The 26,614-nt window shown below is 43.1% G+C and overlaps 1 pseudogene across 1 annotated transcript; it reads left to right on the plus strand.

The window, feature by feature from the left end:
- The first annotated feature begins 6,000 nt into the window (after positions 1-6,000).
- LOC106569960 (BOLA class I histocompatibility antigen, alpha chain BL3-7-like) lies at positions 6,001-26,459 on the plus strand (annotated as a pseudogene). The gene is made up of 8 exons (XR_006758883.2): positions 6,001-6,244; positions 20,514-20,771; positions 22,850-23,126; positions 23,466-23,765; positions 23,987-24,082; positions 24,379-24,396; positions 24,666-24,743; positions 25,516-26,459. The product of XR_006758883.2 is annotated as a BOLA class I histocompatibility antigen, alpha chain BL3-7-like (transcript).
- Positions 26,460-26,614: the final 155 nt, after the last annotated feature.

Consider the following 26,614-nt stretch of genomic DNA (forward strand, 5'->3'; position numbering starts at 1 on the left):
TCCTCAGTATAACACCTCTATCCGTAGATCATTCACACTTGATACAGTACGCCGACTAGTATCTAATGTACTTCAGTCATTCAATGGTTACTCAGTATAACACCTCTATCCGTAGATCATTCACACTTGATACAGTACGCCGACTAGTATCTAATGTACTTCAGTCATTCAATGGTTACTCAGTATAACACCTTTATCCGTAGATCATTCACACTTGATACAGTACGCCGACTAGTATCTAATGTACTTCAGTCATACGATTAGGTTGACCTCCCAATCTTCTTTCAGTCTTGCTACCAGTCCCAGACTTGACAGCCACACTCAAACTTGGTACTTCAATACCTAGTACATTACAATCGCTGTTATACCTAGATCCATCCACACTCATTCCGGTTAAGTACGCCGACTAACCACATACACACTTGGTACTTCAATACCTAGTACATTACAATCGCTGTTATACCTACATTCATCCACACTCATTCCGGTTAAGTACGCCGACTAACCACATACACACTTGGTACTTCAATACCTAGTACATTACAATCGCTGTTATACCTACATCCATCCACACTCATTCCGGTTAAGTACGCCGACTAACCACATACACACTTGGTACTTCAATACCTAGTACATTACATTCACTTGTTATATCATCAACGATCGATCGGTTTCAAGATTGCATTTATCACACCACAACTCTCAAAATTGTTTCAAAATCAAATTATTAATATAACAGGTGGACGTTCCACAATTTAATCACTTACATCAAACAGGTGCTTCACAAAATAAATGTGGATAATGCTAATATGCAGAACTTTAGTTATTCACAATAGGTGTCTGCTTACCTTTTGTTTGACCGGTCAGGATTTGTGAAACACACCGTCCGACGACAGCGATGGCCAATCGGCCGGACAAGTTCCAGCGAAGTCCTTCTATCAGAATCACGTCGGGGTCACCAATTGTTAGGGCTGCGTCAATTCAATTCTGGTATCAGAACAAAATTTAACACTAGGCTACTGAATATATTTTCAGCTGTTTTTTAATAGAATTAGTCAAGCAGAATAAATGGTAAATGCAATCTTCGTATATACGGGTTCACTGTAACACCTCGCAGGGCAAACAGAGAACTGAAAATGACATAAGTTCTTCATTAAATACTCTGACAGAGATAGTTCCCGCTCACTGCTGGCCTGTCAGAGGGAGGATGAGCGTGGTTTAAACTTACTCATCCTATCGTTGGCGTGCAGGCTGGTCCCAGCCTCTAGACGCATCTTTGTTGCCAAGCATAGTTGTCTTCTAGCTTATCTTCATGTGTGTACCCGAGAGTCAGACACCCAAGGACAGTGCCTGTTCTTGTGCCACAGCCATTCTCCCCTCTATCAGTTCCTCACATACACCTGTCCATGAGCGGCCCCACAACCAGGCATTGTGTGTGTGTGTGTCACGAGTCTACTCAGCCTACACTCCTACTAGCCAGCAACCCTCCAGTTAGTCATGTCTATTATATGTTGCTCAATCTATGTTAATACAATATAAACCTCTTAGTGCATTACAGTCCATTCATACTTAGGCCTACATCTACTGTAAATGGTAATGCATCACATCTAATAAGTGAAATAAAACCCAACACTCTCCAGGGTTTTTAACTCTCCATATGTCAATTAAGTCCAGGCTTTGGCAGTAATTCACCAATTTGTTCACACCAATGTTAGTCCTATGGGGAAATCTATCAGTCTCATTATAATAATCCCTATTTAAATCCTCAACAACTATAATCTGACTGGGTGGATATTTTCTCAGAAGACTTAAGAATTTCCTCTAGAAGTAAGTCATTTGGATGACTAGAACAGTACCCATTTACATTACACAACAAACAATGGGAAGCAAAAAAGACGTGGGTTAAGCCCGTCAGTGGTGACACGACGGAAGCTTTCTGTACTTTATGCCGTCGGGAATTCTCAATTGGCCAAGGAGGGGAGAATGACCTAACTCAACATGCATCCACAGAAATGCACAAGAAGACCACGCTAGCTAAAGGTGCTAGCAATATCGGTGCATTCTTCGTGACGTCTAGTGCGGAAAATGACAAAATCGCGGCAAGTGATGTGTACCATACAGTTAAACACGGGCTCAGCTACAATAGCACAGACCGTCTTGTTAAGCTCAACGGTGCTTTGTTTCATGACTCAAATGCTGTGAAGAAGATGCACTTGGGAAGAACGAAAGCTGAGATGAATACAATGAATGTTTTAGGACCAAAGACTGTGCGGGATATTTTAGATGATCTGTCCCCGACCGAAGGTGAGCCTGTGTATTTCTCAGTTGCCAGTGATGCCTCAAACAAGGGAAATATAAAAATGTTTCCAGTGTGAATGAGATATTTCTCTGTGTCTGATGTGACTGAGTGCAGTGTAAGTTACTTGACTTTTATGAAGACTGTGATGAAACTGCAAATGTTATGCATCAAGCTCTGATGAACTGTTTGGAAAAGCATGAACTAGATATTAGACACATCACAGCCTATGCAGCAGATAATGCAAATGTCAACTTTGTAAAACACCACTCTGTTTACCAGTTATTGAGCAGTGCCAACAATCGCATTCTGAAAGTTAATTGCCCAGCTCACATAGCTCATAATGCCTGCAAGCACGCCTGCGATCAGCTGTCAGTGGATATTGAGACAATTGTTTTAAAGATCTACAGCCCCTTCTCAGTATCTGCTTCCCGAAGAGAGGAACTGCGTGCATTTTTTGCCTTTGTTGACATTGAGTGGCGTGAAATTCTGCGACATGTTTGCACACGATGGCTCTCTCTCTTTATCCAGCTGTAAATCGTCTCCTGCAAAGCTGGCCAGCTCTTACATCATATTTCAGGTCCCTTGGGGAGACCTGTCCTGTGGCACTGAAGAGTATTTTTGAGTTTGAAGAAAAAACAGAAGCTGCTGAGATTTATGTGCTTTTTCCACAACGTGGGGTGTGTTATTGACCAACTCGTAAAAAAGCTGGAGGTGACAACAGATGTTTACGAGGAAGTCCAAAAGTTCAAAATGAAGATGTTTCAGTGGAAACAGGACAGCTTTTTTGGATACCAGACCAAGCAGCTGATGGACAAACAACTGTCAGCACAAAGGTCCAAGCAGCAACAGGACTTTGTGAAGTTCCATGACATTGTCATTACATACATTGACAAGTGGTTTGATTTCTCACCAGAAAATGTAATGGTGAAACTGATCGGCCTCTATGAGGAGCTCTCCTTCACTGAAGTGGTTGCCCTCAAAATGACAGAGACAGTCAGTATGGACCAACTCTATGAAGAGTGTTGTGCTAGCTGGGAGGAAATACAGGAAGCCAGACAGGATACCACAAAATCCACCAGGGAGAAGTGGGTGGCAGTTTTCCAAAACCTAGGGAAAGCCAACTTGATCAACATGTTCAGGATTCTCATTTGTCCTCAGTGTGCCAGGCTCAAATGCCTTTGTAGAGAGGATTTTCTCTCTGATGACCATTAAATGGTCAGACTCAAGAAACAGATGCAGCACAGAGCTGATCAAAAATGTATTTAAAATATCTGTGAACTGTGACTTGTCATGTAAGGACTTCTCTCTGGCTATGCAAAAGGACAAAGGACTTCTTGAATCAGTCAAGAGCAGCAAAAAATATCCATGGAAAAATTTGACTTCGTGAGTGACTCATGCCCCTCTTTTCCGCTTTTGCATTTGAAATGTTTTTTGGGTTTTTTTTGCTGCAAAGGTCCAAATTGTGATTTCTTTCATAATTTATTTTGAGGTTTATTCACATAAGTTTACATAATGATACAGTTTTAGTAAAGCTATAGACTAAATGGAATATAAAATGTTTTGCCTTTCTAATTGAAATTCATTCACACAACACCGTACCCACACCGCCGTGGCACCGTGCACTGGCATGCCACCTTTTATCCCATATTTGGTAGTGAGAAAGTTGGCAACCCTAGCTACAAGCTTGGCACACCTGTATTTGGGTAGTTTCTCCCATTCTTCTCTGTAGATCCTCTCAAGCTCTGTCAGGTTGGATGGGGAAAGTCGCTGCACAGCTATTTTCAGGTCTCTCCAGAGATGTTCGATCGGGTTCAAGTCCGGACTCTGGCTGAGCCACTCAAGGACATTCAGAGACTGGTCCCGAAGCCACTCCTGTGTTCTCTTGGCTGCGTGCTGAGGTTTTCATCAACGATCTGTCTGTAATTTGCTCCGTTCATCTTTCCCTCGATCCTGACTAGTCTCCCAGTCCCTGCCGTTAAAAAACATCCCCACATGAAGCATGCGGTGAAGCATGCTGCCACCACCATGCTTCACGGTAGGGATGGTGCCTGGTTTCCTCCAGACGTGACGCTTGGCATTCAGGCCAAAGAGTTCAATCTTGATTTCATCAGACCAGAGAATCTTGTTTCTTATGGTCTGAGAGTCTTTAGGTGCCTTTTGGCAAACTCCAAGCGGGATTTCATGTGCCTTTTACTGAGGAGTGGCTTCCATCTGGCCACTCTACCATAAAGGCCTGATTGGTGGAGTGCTGCAGAGATGGTTGTCCTTCTGGAAGGTTCTCCCATCTCCACAGAGGAACTCTAGAGCTCTGTCAGAGCTCGGTCACCTCTCTGACCAAGGCCCTTCTCCCCCAATTGCTCATTTTGGCTAGGTGGCCAGCTCTAGTAAGAGTCTTGGTGGTTTCAAACTTCTTCCATTTAAGAATGATGGAGGCTATTGTGTTCTTGGGGACCTTCAATGTTTCAGACATTTTTTGTACCGTTCCCCAGATCTGTGCCTCGACACAGTTCTGTCTCAGAGCTCTACGGACAATTCCTTCGACCTCGTGGCTTGGTTTTTGCTCTGACACGCACTGTCAACTGTGGGACTTAATATAGACAGGTGTGTGCCTTTCCAAATCATGTCCAATCAATTGAATGTACCACAGGTGGACTCCAATGAAGTTGTAGAAACATCTCAAGGATGATCAATGGAAACAGGGTCCATCTGATCTAAATTTCGAGTCTCATAGCAAAGGGTATGAATACTTATGTAAATAAGTTGGGTTTTTTATTTTGCAAAAAAATCTAAAAATCTGTTTTCGCTTTGTCATTATGGAGTATTGTTTGTAGATTTATGATCTTTTTCTTTTATTTAATCCATTTTAGAATAAGGCTGTAACTCAACAAAATGTGGAAAAAGTCAAGGGGTCTGAATACTTTCTGAATATATCTTTGCTGTCCAATTTGCACTGGAATATTGTTGATTGCATAATTTCAGTAAAATCTAATTAAAACCATACCATGTAATCAAAAAAACATTTGCTATGACAAAAGATTATATATATTTAGCCTAGAAAATGAAAAAGACAAAAGAAAAGGCTTACGTTGGTTAATTATAGGCCTCTCATACCGGTAGCTGAATGCACTCAACACCTATTGGGGCATACACTAACTAGTAGCGTTGCAATGACTAACCTATCAAAGTTAATTAAAATATCTAGACCCCCAGCTCCAGGTCCAATCAGAATTGATACAATTTAGGCTACCTTTAGTTTCGTAAGTCAACCTCTGCTGTGGTTCCACCCGGATTTTACTGACGTTTGAGCTACCTAAATTTTAATTGGCTCAACAACGCTATACAAACAACTGCGAACTATATTCAGAGTTTCTCAACCCAGAGATGCAACATCACAAGACTTCCGGGAACGCTTGGGGAGCAAACTAAGTAGACCAGGCCGGGGTTTGGCGTTTGAGAAGTCAATTAGAGAAGTGAACATTTCTAACTTAGTTGTTAATTTTCTCGAAATCTAAAGTCTCCACCTAGATTCGAGACAATTTCTTAAGTATTTGAATATGTTGTTACTTATCCTTTGTTAAAGTAACAAACTGAGACGCTTTTATTTTCGTCAAAAACGACTTTATATTGAAGGAGTGCCGTTGAGTTGACGGCACAGTTCGGCGTGAGACCCGATGACGTGTTTCTGCGCATGAGCTTAACTAGCAAAAGTCGCCATGAAATCGCCTACAAGTGTGATCGGGGATTTCTATTGGAGAAGCAGTTTTAGCCTATCTTCATACTGTACTGTCTTTGCCGTATTATCAGGTTATATGTTCAGAACACACCAAGACGGAAACATTGGCAGAGACAACAAACAGATCGTTAATAATTGACAGACCGACGTCAACATGAAGAGTTTTATCCTTATCTTCCTGGGAATAGTGGAAGTTCATGAAACATTTGCTGGTCAGTATAAAGTTGTATGTATTGTAGATTTAGGAAGAGATACATTTTTCCCCGTAGCTAGACGATTTAGTTATTATAAGGCCTAATAGGCCTATGTATTTACTTATTATCGTCACATTAGGCGTTTCTACTTTTACAAACTTTAAAAGATTTTTCTTCCGAATCAATGACAGATAAAACAATTATAATTGAAATATGCACAATGCAGAAATCGCTCCGCCATTTCCTGGTTTCAAATGTTTTAATAGTTCGCCTAATTTCAGTTTGTGGCAAAACAAGCCAGTAACGTTATAGTGTAGGTAATCATTGTACCATCTAAACCGCTGTGAAATATATTTTCTTTAACCAAAACTATTGTACTTTCATCTGTTTGAAGCTGGTGTACAACCAAACCCGAAAGTTTATAACCAAAACCGAAAGTTAACCTTGAGCACTTGAAGCATAGAAATGGCGCACATAGACCATATCTACCGCTTCTTAGGGGGCTTTCACACCAATACTGGGGGCGTTTTTCCCCGAATTCTGGTGCGTTTAACAATTTTGTTCGGTTTGTTTGGGCTGGTGTGAACACTGTCCGCACTCGGGTGCGCATCAAACACGGGACCGTTGTTGTTATGGGTGTAAGATGGCACAGTGATGCCATCTGTTGGTAAATGTTAATTACTGCAACTCCAGTGTTTTTACCGGTGTGCTTGAAATACCCGGATGTTTTGCAATATACTGAACAAGACTGGTTACTAGCATCAATGCCTCTGTCTCGTCATTTAACATTCAAACATGGTGTCAGAGTCGGATAACTAACCATGCATTCCGCAAATTCGAGCCACCTGTTCTGGTTTACCCACTGAAAAATGCTTATTTGAGTAAAACCTCGCCGGATGCCGGAATTGTCCTTAGCTAGAGTGAGTTGCTAGTTAGCTTCAGTGTTGTTAGCACCGGTTAGACATGGCAGCGAACATTCCCCCTCCCGCCGTTATGAAGCTTAGCGGAGACTGGAGCACAAACTGGGATACGTTTAGAGGTGAATGGGAGGACTATGCACTAGCAACGGGACTTCAGGAAAAGGACGATGAGGTAGTGGCTGCCACTTTGAGGACTATAATGGGAACAGAATGCCGACACGTATACAAACACAACCTGAACCTAACAGCAGCTCAGCAAGGTAACGCTACAGCTATTCTTGAACATTACTTCAAGCCAGCAAAGAACGTTATCTACGAGCGTTATGTTTTCGGTTGTTGCAAACAGGAGGACGGGGAGTCCATTGACAGCTTTGTCACTAGGCTAAGGGAAAAGGCAGCTACATGTGACTATGGTGCTTTAAGAGATGAACTGATCAGAGATAAGCTAGTGCTTGGCATAACTGATGAGGGCACCCGCAGACGTTTGCTGAGAGAACGTGACCTGACGCTGGTCTTGGCAGTGGAGACATGCCATGCAGCAGAGCTTACTGATATACGGATAAGGTCCATGGAACTAGAAAGACAACATATGGACAATGTCAATGCTACATTCAGGCAGCCAGTAAAGAAATTCCCCTTTGCCACAGCTAATGCTAATACTACAGCCAACTCTGCAGCAGACAACCCCAATACGTGCAGATATTGTGGCATTTCTCATGGACGAGGAAAAGAATACTGCCCAGCCTATGGAAAAATATGCAAATCCTGTGGTACAGCTAATCACTTCGCAAGGGTCTGCATGAAAAGCAAGAGAAAGGAGGGTAAAGTGCACTCCATTGAAACAAAGACAGATGAAGGGAACAACAGCACAGAGGATGTATATGCTAGCGAGTGCATAGGGGCAGTGAGAGCAAAAGGACAAAAGTGGTTTGTCACTTTGCTACTTAATAATAAACCACAGAAATGCCAGCTAGATTCAGGGGCCACATGTAACGTTATGAGCCTTAAAGACAAAAGGAGGCTCGCGCCCAGAGACAAACTCACACAGAGTAGCACCAAGCTGAAACTGTATTCAGAACAGTTCATGACCTCTTTAGGCCTGTTTGTGACAGTGTGTTTTACGTGGCCAGAAACACACCCTTGAGTTTGAAATAGTTGAGGCTAGTCAACAGCCATTACTGTCAGGTTCTACATGCGAGCGCCTTGGACTTATTAACTTAACCATCCCAGCTGATCTTAACATTATAGATAATGTCCAGGCTGGGCCCCTGAGCAAGGAGACACTCCTAAGCAAGTACCATGATGTCTTCAACGCACCGGTCGAGTCAGTTCCCGGCGAAGTCCACTTTGAGTTGGATGCAGCAATCCAGCCTGTCCAGTGTGCAGCCCGCAATGTACCAGTGGCCATGAAAGCAGCTACAAAGGCTCAGCTTGACAAATACGAAGCAGATGGCCACATCATATCCGTCACCGAGCCTACAGACTGGATAAGTAATATGGTCATCGTCAAGAAACCAGACAAGCTACGGATATGCATTGATCCTAAACACCTCAACCGGGCTCTGAGACGCTCACATTACATTATGCCCACGTTGGAGGATGTTCTTTACAAGCTCCCAAAGGCCAGAGTCTTCACGCTCGTGGACGCCAGAGATGCCTTCCTGCAGTGCAAGCTCGACGAGCCCAGCAGCTACATGACCACCTTTTGGACACCCTGGGGCAGGAAGAGGTGGTTGAAGCTCCCGTTTGGTGTCTCCGTGGCTCCAGAGGTGTATCAGCGGAAACAGCATGAGCTGTTGATGGGACTCAGTGGCGTGGAACCCATAGCAGATGACATCCTCGTAGTGGGCTGTGTGGACAGTGATGAGGAGGCAGAATGTGACCATGACGCCAAGCTGCTGGCCCAGATGGTCAGATGCAGACAGGTCAAGCTAAGGCTAAGCATAAAAAAGCTTCAGTTTAAAGTGCCAGAGGTCCGCTTTCATGGGCACATCTTGTCCTCCACTGGATTGAAGGCGGATCCTGAAAAAGTGAAGGCTGTCTTGGAAATGCCCCACCCATCTGACGTGAAGGCGGTGCAGCGCTTCGTCGGATTCGTCACCTACCTGGCCAAGTTCCTACCGCGGCTCTCTGAAGTGTGTGAGCCACTAAGGAGGCTCATGGACAAGGACACCATCTGGCATTGGCTCCCAAAACATGACGCAGCGGTGAGGGAAATAAAACAACTGGTCACCGAGACACCTGTACTGCGATACTACGATGTGTCAAAACCTGTCACGATTCAGAGTGACTCAAGCCAGTATGGACTTGGCTGTTGCCTCATGCAGGAGGGCCAGCCTGTGGCATTCGCCTCTAGGGCACTCACCCCAACAGAGCAGAACTATGCCCAGATAGAGAAGGAGTGCCTCAGCATTGTGTTTGCATGCCAACGCTTCCACCACTATCTGTACGGGCGCGACAATATTACCGCAGAGACAGATCACAAGCCCCTTATTGCTATATTCAGCAAGCCTCTCCTGAATGCCCCGAAACGACTGCAGAGCATGCTACTGGCCCTACAAAACTACAACCTCAAGGTGGTGTATAAGCCAGGGCCAGAGATGTATGTGAGTGACACGCTCAGCAGGGCTACTGCATCAGGCACTCACACACGCTCCATGCATGAACGACACGCAGTGTGCAGCTTACAAACAGGGCAAGTGGATGTTGAACACATCAACCAGGCTGACTACCTCAATGTCACGGACCAGCACCTTATACAAATCAGACAGCACACAGACAGGGACGAGCAACTCCAGGCATTGAGGTCTGTCATTCTCATGGGCTGGCCCGACTGCAAGGAAGAAACTGCTTTACCGTCAGAGATTATTGGCCAGTCAAAGAGGAGCTCAGTGTTCAAAACGGAGTAATATTCAAGGGTCAGAGAGTCGTTATTCCCCGCTCTCTGCGCCCTGAGATGTTGGCGCGCGTGCACTCAAGTCACATAGGAGGTGAGGCCTGTTACAGACAAGCACGTGACACACTGTATTGGCCAGGAATGCAGAGTGAAATCAAAGACTATGTCAGTAAATGCACAATCTGCAATGAATATGCCACTGAGCAACAGAGAGAGACGATGATGTCCCACGAGCTTCCGATGCGCCCCTGGCAGATAGTAAGTCTAGATCTCTTCCAGCACAGTGGCAAAGACTTTCTGCTGGTAGTCGATCATTACTCAGACTTCTGGGAGATTGACCTCCTCCCCGACCTCTCAGCAGAGACAACAATCAAATGCTGTAAGGCTCAGTTTGCCCGCTATGGCCAGCCAGATAGGGTAATTTCAGACAATGGACCCCAATTCTCCGGAGTTGAGTTCCGAAAATTTGCTGCAGATTGAGAATTCGAGCACGTCACTTCATCACCACGACACCCAAAAGCTAATGGGAAGGCTTAGTCCGCAGTCAAAATCGCAAAGAACCTCTGCAAAAAAGCTCTGCGAGAGGGCAAAGATGCCTGGAAAGCAATCCTGCAGTGGCGCAATACCCCGACAGAAGGCATGGATAGCAGCCCGGCCCAGCGCCTCATGGAACGGCGCTTAAAAGCAGCTCTGCCAGTAGCCAGCACTCTCCTGGAGCCATGTGTGGTGACAGACGTGCTGGTGAAGCTACGTCACAGAAGACAGGTCTCCAAGTTCATCTATGACAAATCAGCAAAAGACTTACCTGAGCTCAGGGTGGGTGAAACGTTGCGGATGAAGCCACTACCAGGGGACCGGACAGGCCTCTGGAGACTCGGATCCTGTGTACAGAAAGTGGCACCACGCTCCTACTTGGTCGAGGTGAATGGATCACGGTACCGTCGTAACAGGGTTGACCTTCGGATTGCTGAGCCAGCACCTACTCAGAACCCTGATGGTCAAAGGGGTCGCATGACAAAAGACAGAACCCCAGCAAGTCACATGGGGCCTGAGGCACTGGGCGAAGAGCCAGGGGATCACAGGTCGGCCGCTCCCTCGCCCATCAATACTCCCCTTAGACAGTCAGGTGACACGCCTGTGCGGGAACCCGCAGTCCTCGCAGACAAGCCCCCTGTCTTTTCACGCTGTGGGCATCTGTCCCAGCCACCAAAAATACTTAATCTGTAGGTTTCCCATTAGGGATTGTTGACAGACAGAGATAAAAGTGAAGAGAGTATCAAAATGTGTTAAGTTGTTACCTGAAAAATAAAATATAATAAAATTACTAAACTGTTCATGTTGGAAATTATTACTAGGTTTGTTTTGTTAGTGAATTGACAGCTCCTGTCCTATTTTATAAAAGGAAAGATGTTATAGGTGTAAGATGGCACAGTGATGCCATCTGTTGGTAAATGTTAATTACTGCAACTCCAGTGTTTTTACCGGTGTGCTTGAAATACCCGGATGTATTGCAATATACTGAACAAGACTGGTTACTAGCATCAATGCCTCTGTCTCGTCATTTAACATTCAAACAGTTGTTCGCTCAAAAAGGGTTGTCTATGTCCTCCCAAGTGAGCCTTGGCTAAGGTCCAGACCAATCACAGGAAATAAACTACACATTGGCATTTGAAAGAGGATAAACGCCTCTGAAATATGTGCTGACAATTATTTAAAAGAGCAGCTAGAGAATACACATACAACTTATGCTTTTATTTTGTTTCCAATGGTCTAAGACCCAATTCAATACCAATTTAACCTATTCCTATTATTACAACACAATTTGCCTGGCTATTGTATGGGGCAGTTTGATATTATCATCAGATCATGATTAATTACTTGGTGTATCTTGAATGATGGAAAATGTCCAGGGTTACTATATGATGGAATGACCACATCAGTGCAAGCCTTCTCCGTCTTGTACTAGCATCCCATCTACTGCTGTGATGGTGAACCACCACATTATACACTGCACGCAGTCGGGACAAGCTCTCAGTGCTCAGTTGTTTCGTTGAGGGTTCATTTTTGGTAGGAGTACCACATTTAAAAGTAATAGCATGTCTGATGATCCATGATTGTTGTGGTGTGGGACTCCCAGCCAATTCTGGCCTTAGACTTGCTTTCAATGAGTGACAGATCTAAAACACACATTTCTATGTGGGTTTTGTCAGGTTGCCAAAAAGTTATGTTGCAGCTTTAAATAAAATTGTTCTGATTTCAATATGATTTCTGCAAACTTTTCCCTCTAGGAATTATATGACAATGAGGTCTATTATTTTGTCTGCACAGCCAGGGCCTGTGGTCAGTACGGAAGTCAGCTAGGCGAACCGAACAAGTGTGCTGGAGGCAATAAAAGGCCACTTAAAATTGTGCAGTTTTGGTACACAACACAATGCCACAGATGTTAGAGAATTAGACAGTGCGTCCAACTCGCCTCACAACCACAGATCACATGTATGGTGTTGTGTGGGGGAGCGGTTTGCTGACCTTGTGAACAGAGTGCCCCATGGTGTTGGTGGAGTTATGGTATGGGCAGACATAAGCTACGGACAACAAACACAATTGCATTTAATCTAGCAATTTGAATACACAGAGATACCGGGATGAGATCCTGAGGCCCATTGTCACTCATCCCCTGCCATCACTTCATGTTTCAGCATGTTGGATGTACTGTAAAATTCTCTAAAACGACGTTGGAGGCAGCTTATGGTAGAGGAATTATAAATAAATGATCTGGCAACATCTCTGGTTGACAGTCCTGCAGTCAGCATGCCCATTGCACACTCCCTCAAAGCTTAAGACATCTGTGGCATTGTGTTGTGTGACAAAGCTGCACATTTTTAGAGTGGCCTTTTATTGACACTAGCACAAGGTGCACCTGTGTAATGATTAGTGATGCACCGATATGACATTTATGGCCGATATCTGATATTTTCCTTGCCAGAAAAAGACGAAACCGATATTTAAAAATGTTGTGTCCTTTTAAGCATTCTAGTACAGTTAAATAGTTAACACACACACATGGACGCAGCGGTCTAAGGCACTGCATCTCAGTGACCAAAAAGTTATTTTGTTGGCATTTACGCATGTCCCCATTACCAGTAAAACATCATCAAAACCTTTTTCTTTCACTTACTTGCTGTTTCGTTGTCCAGTCGTTTCATTCTCAACCAGGATTTCTCATAATATGGAACGGCGTTTGGGTCTTTGCGTGTCAAATAACACTATTTGACGTGTCAAATAATGGGACCTGAATATGACTGCACGTCACATAATAATTGAATGCGTTCATACATTTTTTACGTAGTTATTACACATTGATTACACAATGACAAATTTTTCATATGTCACAACGATTCATCGATACGTGTGCTATGATGCTGGTAAAGTTGTCTCGGGCACCTACAGTGCTGGTCATAAAAAAACGCTAGTTAGCTCATGGATGCAAACAATGTTCTTCCCCAAAAACATAGCAAAACGACATCTGTTTCAGTAGCTATAGTTAGCTAGGTGTCATCATATTAATTAACCCTAATTTATAAGACAGTTCTTATTTGATTAATGGTGATCGAACCCATCTATGTGAAGCTAGCCACAATAAGGATTAGCCACAATAGTGGACTTTGCGGTTAGCCTTCAAAATAAAAGTATGTCATTGACAGTGATGCAAATTAATACAAATAGTAGAATTATGCCATCATTGAATAGATCATGCTAAACAAGGTTGGAATGTTGTTATATAAAATCAACAAAATACAATAATTTGTCAATTTAACAAAAATCTGTTGATCACACTGGATGTGTTATACTTTAGAATTGCATTGGGGGCATACATATTTCACTGTACAGCCTTACCTATGGATTGTGGATCAATGACATGGGGTACTCAGTGACACCCAGAGAACATTATCATCGTAGCTCTTATTGTGGGACTCTGAAACAACTGAATTGAGCCACATTTATTGTCAATCTATGTGTATTGAACACTATTCTTAAGGAAAAACAGTTCTGCGTTGATGTTTTGGAGTCTGATAACTCTGAGGAGGACGTTGTAAAAAAATATATTGGGTGTTGATTAGACTGATACCCCATTTCATTGATCCCCAATCCTTAGGTAAAGCTGTACAGTGCAATATGAATGTCAATACACACAATAGGCTGACTGGGGAGCTGATTTCACACAGTCACAGTCCCACGATAAGAGCTACAACACTAATATTTGCTTAAACTCTTCACAGTCTGTGGGTGTCACGGAGTACCCCGTTTCATTGCTTCACATTCCAACCTTGTTTAACATTATCTTGTCTAAATATGGCATGATTCCACCAATTGTAACCATCTACATCCCTTTCAAAGAGGTGCTTTTATTTAGAAGGCAAACAGCAAATTCCACTATTGTGCCTAATCCTTATTGTGGCTAGCTTCACCACACATAACCCGGTCTGGTCCAGCGTCACTGGCCAGATGAAGCTAGCTGGCTGCTTATAACCTTAGCGTTGGGCAACAGGGTTAAGTAGCTGGCTAGCTATTTATTTTCATGAACTGAAGTTCAGTTTCAATTGGTGAACAACAAGTGGCTACCTAGCTAAAACTTACTCACAAGGATTCCTAAATCATTGCTAAGAATAATGAAAATGACTGCAATTTTTACTGGTCATTGTTTTCAGGCTGGTTGTATTGGTGTTAGCTAGGTACCAAGCTAAAGCTAGTTAGCTACCCCAGAAGTTGCGGTCGAACAAATAATGCTTTATTACCTACGCGGTATTGTAAGCACATCATTGTTGGCCAGTGTTTGCAGACTTTTAGTACGACCTGGCCAATATAAAGCATAGCAGTTAGAGACATACAACACAGAGTTACACATGGAATGAACAAAACATAGTCAATAATACAGTAGAAAAAAACAAAACAAAAAGTCTATATACAGTGAGTGCAAATTAGGTAAAATAAGGGAATTAAGGCAATAAATAGGCCATGGTGGCAAAGTAATTACAGTATGGCAATTAAGCACTGGAATGGTAGATGTGCAAAAGATGGATGTGCAAGTAGAGATACTGGGGTGCAAAAGGAGCAGAATAATACAGTATGGGGATGAGGTAGATAGCCCATCTGTATACAGCCCATCTATGTACAGGTGCAGTGATCTGTGAGCTGCTCTGACAGCTGGTGCTTAAAGCTAGTGAGGGAGATGGGAATCTCCAGCTTCAGAGATTTTTGCAGTTCGTTCCAGTCATTAGCAGCAGAGAACTGGAAGGAAAGGCGACCAAAGGAGGAATTGGCTTTGGGGGTGACCAGTGAGATATACCTGCTGGAACGCGTGCTACGAGTGTGTGCTGCTATGGTGACCAGCGAGCTGAGATAAGGCGGGGTTTTACCGAGCAGAGACTTGTAGATTACCTGTAGCCAGTGGGTTTGGCGACGAGTATGAAGTGACTCACCAGCAGAGACTCACCAGCAGCAAGAGCGACATCATTAATGTATACAGAGAAAAGAGTCGGCCCAAGATTTGAACCCTGTGGCACCCCCATAGACTGCCAGAGGTCCGGACAACAGGCCCTCCGATTTGACACACTGAACTCTATCAGAGAAGTTGTTGGTGAACCAGGCGAGGCAATCATTTGAGAAACCAAGGCTGTGGTGATTGAGAGAGTCGAAAGCCTTGGCCAGGTCGATGAATACAGCCGCACAGTAATGTCTCTTATCGATGGCGGTTATGACATCGTTAAGGACCTTGAGCGTGGCTGAGGTGCACCCATGACCAGCTCTGAAACCAGATTGCATAGCGGAGAAGGTACGGTGTGATTCAAAATGGTCGGTAATCTGTTTGTTAACTTGGCTTTCGAAGACCTTAGAGATGCAGGGTAGGATAGATATAGGTCTGTAGCAGTTTGGGTCTAGAGTGTCTCCCCCTTTGAAGAGGGGGATGACCGTGGCAGCTTTCCAATCTTTGGGAATCTCAGACGATACGAAAGAGAGGTTGAACAGGCTAGTAATAGGGGTTGCAACAATTTCGGCAGATCATTTTAGAAAGAGAGGGTCCAGATTGTCTAGCCCGGCTGATTTGTAGGGGTCCAGATTTTGCAGCTCTTTCAGAACATCAGCTATCTGGATATGGGTGAAGGAGAAATGGTGGGGGCTTGGGCGGGTTGCTGTGGAGGGTGCCGGGCAGTTGACCAGGGTAGGGGTAGCCAGGTGGAAAGCATGGCCAGCCGTAGAGAAATGCTTATTGAAATTCTCAATTATAGTGGATTTATCGGTTGTAACAGTGTTTCCTAGCCTCAGAGCAGTGGGTAGCTGGGAGGAGGTGATCTTATTCTCCATGGACTTTAGTGTCCCAGAAATGTTTAGAGTTTGTACTGCAGGATGCAAATTTCTGTTTAAAAAAGCTAGCCTTAGCTTTCCTGACTACCTGTGTATATTGGTTCCTAACTTCCCTGAAAAGTTGCATATCACGGGGGCGAATCGATGCTAATGCAGAACGCCACAGGATGTTTTTGTGCTGGTCAAGGGCAGACAGGTCTGGAGTGAACCAAGGGCTATATCTATTCCTGGTTCTGCATTTTTTGAATGGGGCATGCTTATTTAAGATGGTGAGGAAGGCACTTTTAAAGAACAATCAGGCATCCTCTACTGTCGGGATGAGGTCAATGTCATTCCAGGATACCCTGGCCAGGTCGATTAGAAAGGCCTGCTCGCAGAAGTGTTTTAGGGAGCGTTTGACAGTGATGAGGGGTGGTTGTTTGATCGCAGACCCATTACGGATGCAGGCAATGAGGCAGTGATCGCTGAGATCTTGGTTGAAAACAGCAGAGGTGTATTTGGAGAGCGAGTTAGTTAGGATGATATCTATGAGGGTGCCCGTGTTTACGGATTTGGGGTTATATCTGGTAGGTTCATTGATAAGTTGTGTGAGGTTGAGGGCATCAAGCTTAGATTGTAGGATGGCCGGTTTGTTAAGTATGTCCCAGTTTAGGTCACCTAGCAGCACGAGCTCAGAAGATAGATGGGGGCAATCAAATCACATATGATGTCAAGGGCACAGCTGGGGGCGGAGGGTGGTCTATAGCAAGCGGCAACGGTGAGACTTGTTTCTGGTAAGGGGCATTTTTAAAAGTAGAAGCTCGATTTGTTTGGGCACAGACCTGGATAGTAGGACAGAACTCTGCAGGTTATCTTTGCAGTAGATTGCAACACCGCCCCCTTTGGCAGTTCCATCTTGTCAGAAAATGTTATAGTTAGGAATGGAAATTTCAAGGTTTTTGGTGGTCTTCCTAAGCCAGGATTCAGACATGGCTAGGACATCCGGATTGGTGGAGTGTGCTAGGGCAGTGAATAAAACATACTTAGGGAGGAGGCTTCTAATGTTAACATAGTAGTGGCGCTTGGCTTACACATGAAATTCAGAACACACAACATTCTATGATAGAATTGTGTTATTTGACATGTCAAATTAAAAGCTTATTTGACTCGTCAAATAGTGTTATTTGACGTGTATCTTTTTTGACACGCAAAGACCCAAATGGCGTTCCATAGTGTGTTGTGAAGCTAATAGCAGTGACTATTACTGTGTAACTCCGGTGCTCGACCAGTCGCGAAAGCCAACATCACCCACGACCGAGAACGGTTGATTATCAAGGGAAATTAATTCCATTATCTTGGTGTTACTGGATTTTGCCTTTTGAATTGTCTCGCTGAAATGTTACTCTTTCAAATGACTGCTTGACTTGTTGACTGCTTGATCCACACAGCAGACATTGTGGGCTAGGTTTGGAATGCTGTGTTGCACTTGTAGCACAAAATTTTACGTGGTGTCATTACGTCATGTACCTATGTTATATAGGTATGCACGTCAGATTTTACATCTGTATTGCACATCAGCGTTAAACTACACATCGGGCCAATACTGACGTTTCCATTTTTAGCTAATATCGGTCAGTTCTGTTATGTTCACCGATATATCGTGCAGCCCTAGTAATGATCATGCTGTTTAACAAGCTTCTTGATATGCCACACCTGTCCAGTGAATGGATTATCTTGGCAAAGGAGAAATGCTCACTAACAGGGATGTTAAAAAATTTGTGAGCACAATTCGAGAGAAAAGTTTTTTGTGCGTATGGAACATTTCTGGTATCTTTTATTACGGATCATGAAATATGAGACCAACACTTTACATGTGTTTATATATTTTTTTCAGTGTAGTTTGTATTCTGTGTAAATTATCCCTTTTCAAGATATTAAAAAAAAAAAAAAATAATAATATTTAACATTTTAGTTAACTACCCAAATCGGTTAATAAGAACAAATTCTTATTTTACAATGACGGCTTACCCCAGCCAAACCCTGCCCTTGTGCGCCGCACTATCGGACTCCCGAACACGGCCGGTTATTATACAGCCCGGACCCCGAGTGGTACAGCGCGTGTTTGAAACAAGAACACTTGTGCTCAGATGGACAAAGAGGTTCAAAGTTATCTATGCTAAGTATCCAATTTTCTGTTTACAATGTTTACAAATGGCTTTGAATTACTCTACAGTATTTGCAGGTATCATACAATTTAATTGCAGCTTTCAACCTTTTCAGTGGCGTGTTGAACGAGTCATACAGTAGTTGAGCATCTCAACTTATTTATACGTATCTGTACAACATTTAATCGGTTTGACTTGATTAAGTACACCTAGGGCAACGGACATTCAGGAGAATGGCTATTTACAAAATGTTCAGATATAAATGTATTGTGTAGATCAAATATGACTGTCAGATAGATTGGAATAGTATAGAATGAATAGACCACACAATCTCCTATCTTCAACATGCAGTTCCAGATACAGCCCTGTCATTAGTTGAAGAGATTCCCTAAAAACACTCCACTTTGATACAACTATGACTTTTTCATAGCATGTTGTGATAATAAATATAGCAGGTTAGAACCTGGTTGGCAGGGAGCTCAGCAGCAGTGATGTACTGATGACCAGCCTTTCAAAGCACTTCATGATTACAGATGTGAGTGCTACGGGACGATAATTTAGGCAGGTTACCTTGAAGTTCTTGGGAACAGGGACAATTGTGGTCAATTTGAAACATGTTGGGATTACAGACTGGGACAAGGAGAGGTTGAAAAAGTCTGAAGATGCTTGCCAGCTGGCCGTCATGCTCTGAGAATGTACCTTTGTATTCCGTCTGGCCCGTTGGCCTTGCGAGTGTTTACCTGTTTAAAAGTCTTACTCACATCGGCCTATAGCTTGTTCAGTAACCTGTTTGAAAGTCTTACTCACATCGGCCTATAGCTTGTTCAGTAACCTGTTTGAAAGTCTTACTCACATCGGCCTATAGCTTGTTCAGTAACCTGTTTGAAAGTCTTACTCACATCGGCCTATAGCTTGTTCAGTAACCTGTTTGAAAGTCTTACTCACATCGGCCTATAGCTTGTTCAGTAACCTGTTTGAAAGTCTTACTCACATCGGCCTATAGCTTGTTCAGTAACCTGTTTGAAAGTCTTACTCACATCGGCCTATAGCTTGTTCAGTAACCTGTTTGAAAGTCTTACTCACATCGGCCTATAGCTTGTTCAGTAAGTAACCTGTTTAAAAGTCTTACTCACATCGGCCTATAGCTTGTTCAGTAACCTGTTTGAAAGTCTTACTCACATCGGCCTATAGCTTGTTCAGTAAGTAACCTGTTTAAAAGTCTTACTCACATCGGCCTATAGCTTGTTCAGTAACAACACTGGGGTGCTACTGACATTCAGAAAATAGGTTAAACAGTCAATTCTGCCACTTTTGAGAAACAGAATTGACCATTTACCTTCCTCTCTGAATATGATGTCAGCATCACCCCAGAGGACTGTGAACAATGACAGGTTTTGCACTTGGACTCTGCAGTGTTATTCCTACAGAAATCAAGAAAATGTAAATATGTGTTTTGGGGATTTTTCTCCCCTTAGTTTATTAGTGGATTATATTTAATTGTCATAAAAGTCAATTTTTTAGCTGAGTGTGAACTGAATCAAATAGTATAAACCACTTGGTAGTTCCTATCAGGGGATGAATACAGTATAATGTCAAATGTAAAGTTGCTAAAGATTAGTGTCATCTATCAGTCTTACAGTGATGGTGGTCTTTGGCTTCTTATTATCAATGTACTTACATTATTCATCAGACACTCTCATCCAGAGCGACTTACAGTAGTGAGTGCATATGTTTTCGTACTGGTCCCCGGTGGGATTCCAACCCAAAACCCAGGCGTGGCAAGCACCATGCTCTACCAACTAAACCACATGGGACCATATCATGTACATTTGGAAGGAATGCAATGTTTTCACTTGTGTTTATCACATGTAATGAATCCACTGAAATATCAAATATCAGAAATACATGACTTTGAAATACAATTATCTGTTCAGAATTCAACATTAACATTTACTTTTTCCCCCTAGTGACTCACTCCCTGAAGTATTTCTACACTGCGTCTTCTAAAGTTACCAACTTCCCAGAGTTTGTGGTTGTGGGGATGGTGGATGGTGTTCAGATGGTTCTCTATGACAGCAACATCCAGAAAGTAGTGCCCGAACAGGTCTGGATGAACAAGGCAGACGCAGAGTACTGGGAGAGGGAGAGAGAGAAATTCTTGCATTCCCAGCATGATTTCAAAGCTGACGTCGATATTCTAAAGCAGAGTTTTAACCAACGTGGAGGTAAGTCCTTCATCTTTACCTCATCTGATTCATTGTTTGTGTAAACTGTCAAAATCCCTTATTCTAGGAGACAAGAATTAATCAGGATTAGAGAAGTGACCACTAAAGTTACAGATCTAGAATATCCAGGATGTACAGATCTGTCCCTACTTCCTGTTTCTGTTTCCTTCACACACTTACCCCACAGCATCATTATCTGATTTCAGTGTTAGAAAGCATCTAACATGGCCTCCTTTGTTTCTCTGCTTATGTTTACTGTATGTATGGTCCCACTCCTGGACACCAGCACAGCATTCATTTTAAAACTACTGTGTGCTGTTTTAAGTGTGTGAAGGACAGATGATGACCAAACCACTACTGTAAATGGAATAAAACTATGAGCATCTTTATGGATGTATAGTATGTCATTGTTACGGTCAGTCTCAAATTACCTGAATGGCAGGTTGGTGAAAGTCAGATCTCTCTGATCTCTGCTTGAGATGCATGTTTAATTTCTCAGTCAATACCTCAGTCAGTCCCTCTAGTCTTCTCCCTGGGGCTTCCATGCTGTGTGTGTGTGCATATGTATGTGTGTGTTATCCACACTGCCCAGCTGTGTGCTGCCCCTCTGTCCCCCACAGTAGAGCTGTAGTCTCCTCAGTCTCTCTGAGTGTCTCTCTGATCTGATGGGACACTAGAGAGAAGCAGAGGAGCAGAACATGATGTTCCCAAGTTCTCTCACGTCACCCCGCTCCTCCGCACACTCCACTGGCTTCCAGTTGAAGCTCGCATCTGCTACAAGACCATGGTGCTTGCCTACGGAGCTGTGAGGGGAACGGCACCTCCATACCTTCAGGCTCTGATCAGTCCCTACACCCAAAGAAGGTCACTGCGTTCATCCACCTCTGGCCTGCTGGCCCCCCTACCGCTGAGGAAGCATTCCCGCTCAGCCCAGTCAAAACTGTTCGCTGCTCTGGCACCCCAATGGTGGAACAAGCTCCCTCACGACGCCAGGACAGCGGAGTCAATCACCACCTTCCGGAGACACCTGAAACCCCACCTCTTTAAGGAATGCCTGGGATAGGATAAAGTAATCCTTCTAACCCCCCCCTACCCTCCCCCCCCAAAAAAGATATAGATGTACTATTGTAAAGTGGTTGTTCCACTGGATATCATAAGGTGAATGCACCAATTTGTAAGTCGCTCTGGATAAGAGCGTCTGCTAAATGACGTAAATGTAAATGATGATGATATGTTTTGCTTCTCTGCTCTAATGGATCAAAGCTCCCAGTGACTCCCTGTGGGCTCTGCTGTTGGAGCTGATCAGGGGAACTCTCTACACACACACCTGTCACCCTCAGGATCTGGGGAACACACACACATCTGTCACCCTCAGGATCTGGGGAACACACACACACACCTGTCACCCTCAGGATCTGGGGAACACACACACACCTGTCACCCTCAGGATCTGGGGAACACACACACACCTGTCACCCTCAGGATCTGGGGAACACACACACACCTGTCACCCTCAGGATCTGGGGAACACACACACACCTGTCACCCTCAGGATCTGGGGAACACACACACACACCCTCAGGATCTGGGGATCACACACACACCTGTCACCCTCAGGATCTGGGGAACACACACACACACCCTCAGGATCTGGGGATCACACACACACCTGTCACCCTCAGGATCTGGGGAACACACACACACCTGTCACCCTCAGGATCTGGGGAACACACACACACCTGTCACCCTCAGGATCTGGGAAACACACACACACACCTGTCACCCTCAGGATCTGGGGATCACACACACACCTGTCACCCTCAGGATCTGGGAAACACACACACACACCTGTCACCCTCAGGATCTGGGGATCACACACACATCTGTCACCCTCAGGATCTGGGGATCACACACACACCTGTCACCCTCAGGATCTGGGAAACACACACACACACCTGTCACCCTCAGGATCTGGGGAACACACACACACAATCTAATACATGATGATAGAGATCCCACTGGCAGACTGAATCTGGAGAACAGATTACACCGTGTTGCTGACTCTCTCTCTCTTTCAGGAGTCCACGTTCTCCAGTACATATATGGCTGCTCATGGGATGATGAGACTGAACAGAGAGATGGGTTTTGGGCAGCTGGGTTATAATGGGGAGGATTTCCTAGTGTACGACATGAATACATTAACTTGGAAAGCTCTTAAACAGCAAGCTGATGTCATGCGGGATAAGTGGAACCGTGACATCAGTAGACTGGTATTCTGGAAGACCTACTTCTCCCAGACCTGCATTGAGTGCCTGAAGAAGCAGGTGGTCAATGGGAAGAGCACTCTGAGGACAGGTAAACATTCAGAAATGTCACTTTCATTTGTCCTTTTATATATGCAACACTTGAAATCTATCTTTTGATTTGTGAATTCAGTCCAGTACTACATAATTATAGATGTGTCACTTAGGAACATTGAGAGATTCTGGAACAACAGTGAAATATGTCTGGTTAATGATCCAGAATGCACCATATTGTTGTGACATCATCTATACCACCAACATCCTTTATCTTTACTGATTCTGTGTAATCTACAGAAATCATCATCATTTATGGTATAATTTGGATAGATGTAGATGCTTTTAGTCTGCGCTCATTTCAAAATAACACCGATGAAATGTCTGAACTCTCCAGCCCCTCCATCAGTGTCTTTGCTCCAGAAGACCCCCTCTTCTCCAGTGACCTGCCACGCTACAGGTTTCTACCCCAGTGGAGTCATGGTGTTCTGGCAGAAAGATGGACAAGAACAGCATGAAGATGTGGAGCATGGAGAGATTCTCCACAACGATGATGGAACCTTCCAGAAAAGCACCCACCTCAGAGTGACGCCTGAGGAGTGGAAGAACAACAAGTATCAGTGTGTTGTTCAGGTCACTGGTATCAAGGAGGACTTCATCAAGGTTCTGACTGAGTCTGAGATCCAGACCAACTGGGGTAAGAGGGAGATAGAGTTAAATATACACTATAGCCAACCCTCCTACTGAATGTGCCCAATAATCCTCATTTCAGTTCACTCATCTGCTCAGTAAAGCTACCTTTCTGACTGCATGTTCTCATTGACCTTTTTACATGTAGGGGAATGCTGCTTGGATTTCATTTGAGATGGAAATGTGTTATGTTGCACTAGTCTGAATGCTCTGTTCTGATGATTACAGATGACCCAGCCCCCATCATTGGAGGGGTGGTAGCTCTCCTCCTGGTCATTGTTGATGTTGTTGGGGTCGTCATTTGGAAGAAGAAGAGTAAGAAAGGTGAATGAGGAAAGAAGGAAAGATATTATCAGCAGGGATTTAATTAGTAGTTTAGAAGTAGTAGTCAGGTCATAGTACTGGTTTAAAAGCAATAGTATAGTGGTGATGGTAGAAGTACAGTATGTTTAGATTTTAATCTGTTTTGTGTAAATAAAGAATCTTGTCACATAGCCTTCATGTCAAGTCTGCAGAAGGAATAGAGGATTTGGAATACTCTCAAACATTATATTCTCTTGTTGTATTCAAATAAAGCAAGCTATCAGTCAATAATAACGCCATGTTTATCTCTGTTTCAGGCTTTGTTCCAGCCAGCAGTAAGTACCTCGGTTCATATTGTTTGCTATTCTGAAAATATCACAGACTTTTTTGTTTTGTGTTTGACTGTATCCATTTTAGAGTGTGGTTGTCTCTTTTCCTTGTAGATTGTGATGCTGGTTCAAAGTTAATGTTAATTGATGTAGTACTAATTAATATGGAAGGTTTTATTTACTGTGAACCATGCATTAGGAACTTGGTAATTAACCTGAACTTATTATCTTTCAATCAGTCTCTTTCTAACATTGAGGTCTTATTTCTGTTTTAGCTTCTGACACTGACTCTGAGAACTCTTGGAAAGGTTTCCAGAAGACTTGAGACCTCTCTGCACTTCTGTAACATCAGAGTAAGTCATTTAAGGGGTCTTCATATTAATGAGCAAACTGGAGAAACAGCCACTACCACACTGGAACACACTGCTACTGTTTGGAATGTGTTTGTGTGTAACCTCTCTCTTCTCATGTGTTTTAGGAAGGAATGGAAACAACCACTACCACACTGGAACTCACTGCTACTGTTTGGAATGTGTTTGTGTGTAACCTCTCTCTTCTCATGTGTTTTAGGAAGGAATGGAAACAACCACTACCACACTGGAACTCACTGCTACTGTTTGGAATGTGTTTATGTGTGTAACCTCTCTTCTCATGTGTTTTAGGAAGGAATGGAAACAACCACTACCACACTGGAACACACTGCTACTGTTTGGAATGTGTTTGTGTGTAACCTCTCTCTTCTCATGTGTTTTAGGAAGGAATGGAAACAACCACTACCACACTGGAACACACTGCTACTGTTTGGAATGTGTTTATGTGTGTAACCTCTCTCTTCTCATGTGTTTTAGGAAGGAATGGAAACAACCACTACCACACTGGAACACACTGCTACTGTTTGGAATGTGTTTGTGTGTAACCTCTCTCTTCTCATGTGTTTTAGGAAGGAATGGAAACAACCACTACCACACTGGAACACACTGCTGCTGTTTGGAATGTGTTTGTGTGTAACCTCTCTCTTCTCATGTGTTTTAGGAAGGAATGGAAACAACCACTACCACACTGGAACACACTGCTACTGTTTGGAATGTGTTTTGTGTGTAACCTCTCTCTTCTCATGTGTTTTAGGAAGGAGCTGAAGAGGACAGCAACGTAATGGAAATGACAAACGTTGAACTTCCCAAGAACGTACACACCTATGCTTACACACACATCAGTCTCACACAGACCTTTCTCACACACATATCAGTCTCACACACACCGTTCTCTCACACACAAGTTTACACACACTGTAAACATACAATCCATATATAAAAAAGATCTGCTGTCAGAAATGTTCTTTGGTGATTTCCTTGAAACAGTTTTACTTTAATTTAATCCATGGTTTGGCTTTTTAAAATTTAATTTTGTTGAATTCTAAAATGTAATATTGCCATAGTTTGGCTTTTTAAAAGTTGTGCTGTAATTTTGTTGAATTATATAATGTAATATTGCCACTGTGTGATAGATGTATCTCAAGTCATATAGGTATATTAGAACCAATGGAACACCATGAAAGTGTGTTTCTGGAAAGAATTAGATTGTTGCGAGATGTTAAATTAAGATTTTAATTTATATTATTCTACAAAAAGAACATACATTTGCCTGATTTTCCCCTAAGTGAAGCCACCAAAACAATCACATTTAAAAGATATTGCTGTAAACTGAATAATTGTTTTGTTTGAATGTGTAGTGTAGGTTTTGGTGGTATAAGATACAGTAATTGTGTGACGTTATAACTTTGCTCACACTAACTTGTTTAATTGTATGGCTATAAGCCAGACAAGGCCTGTCCACATGTTCCATTTGTACATTTTTCTCTTACCGACAGTGGCGTTATTTTTCTAGCTGTTTTGATTTTATGATACGTTTTGATTTATGATGGGGCAAGGGAACATGTATTTTATTGCAAGTGTAAATGTGATCCATTTATGAAATACATAATCAACCAGCCAAACAAGACATATTAGAAACTAAATTCATGCATTTTGTAATAATGTTTTGACACCTTTCAATAAAGTCAAAAAAATGTAGATGAACGTGTCATACTGTGGAGCCTTTTAATAATGTTTGCAGTAAGATATGTTCTAAACAGCAAGGGCCTTGGAAGTAGAACAATATCATTTTGTATATGGGTTTAAGAAGTAATATATATTTTGATCACCTGTATGAAAAATGATGGGGTAGC

The sequence above is a fragment of the Salmo salar genome, chromosome 14 (genome assembly GCF_965601325.2).
Source record: "Salmo salar chromosome 14, fSalSal1, whole genome shotgun sequence".
In the NCBI taxonomy this organism is placed as follows: domain Eukaryota; kingdom Metazoa; phylum Chordata; class Actinopteri; order Salmoniformes; family Salmonidae; genus Salmo; species Salmo salar.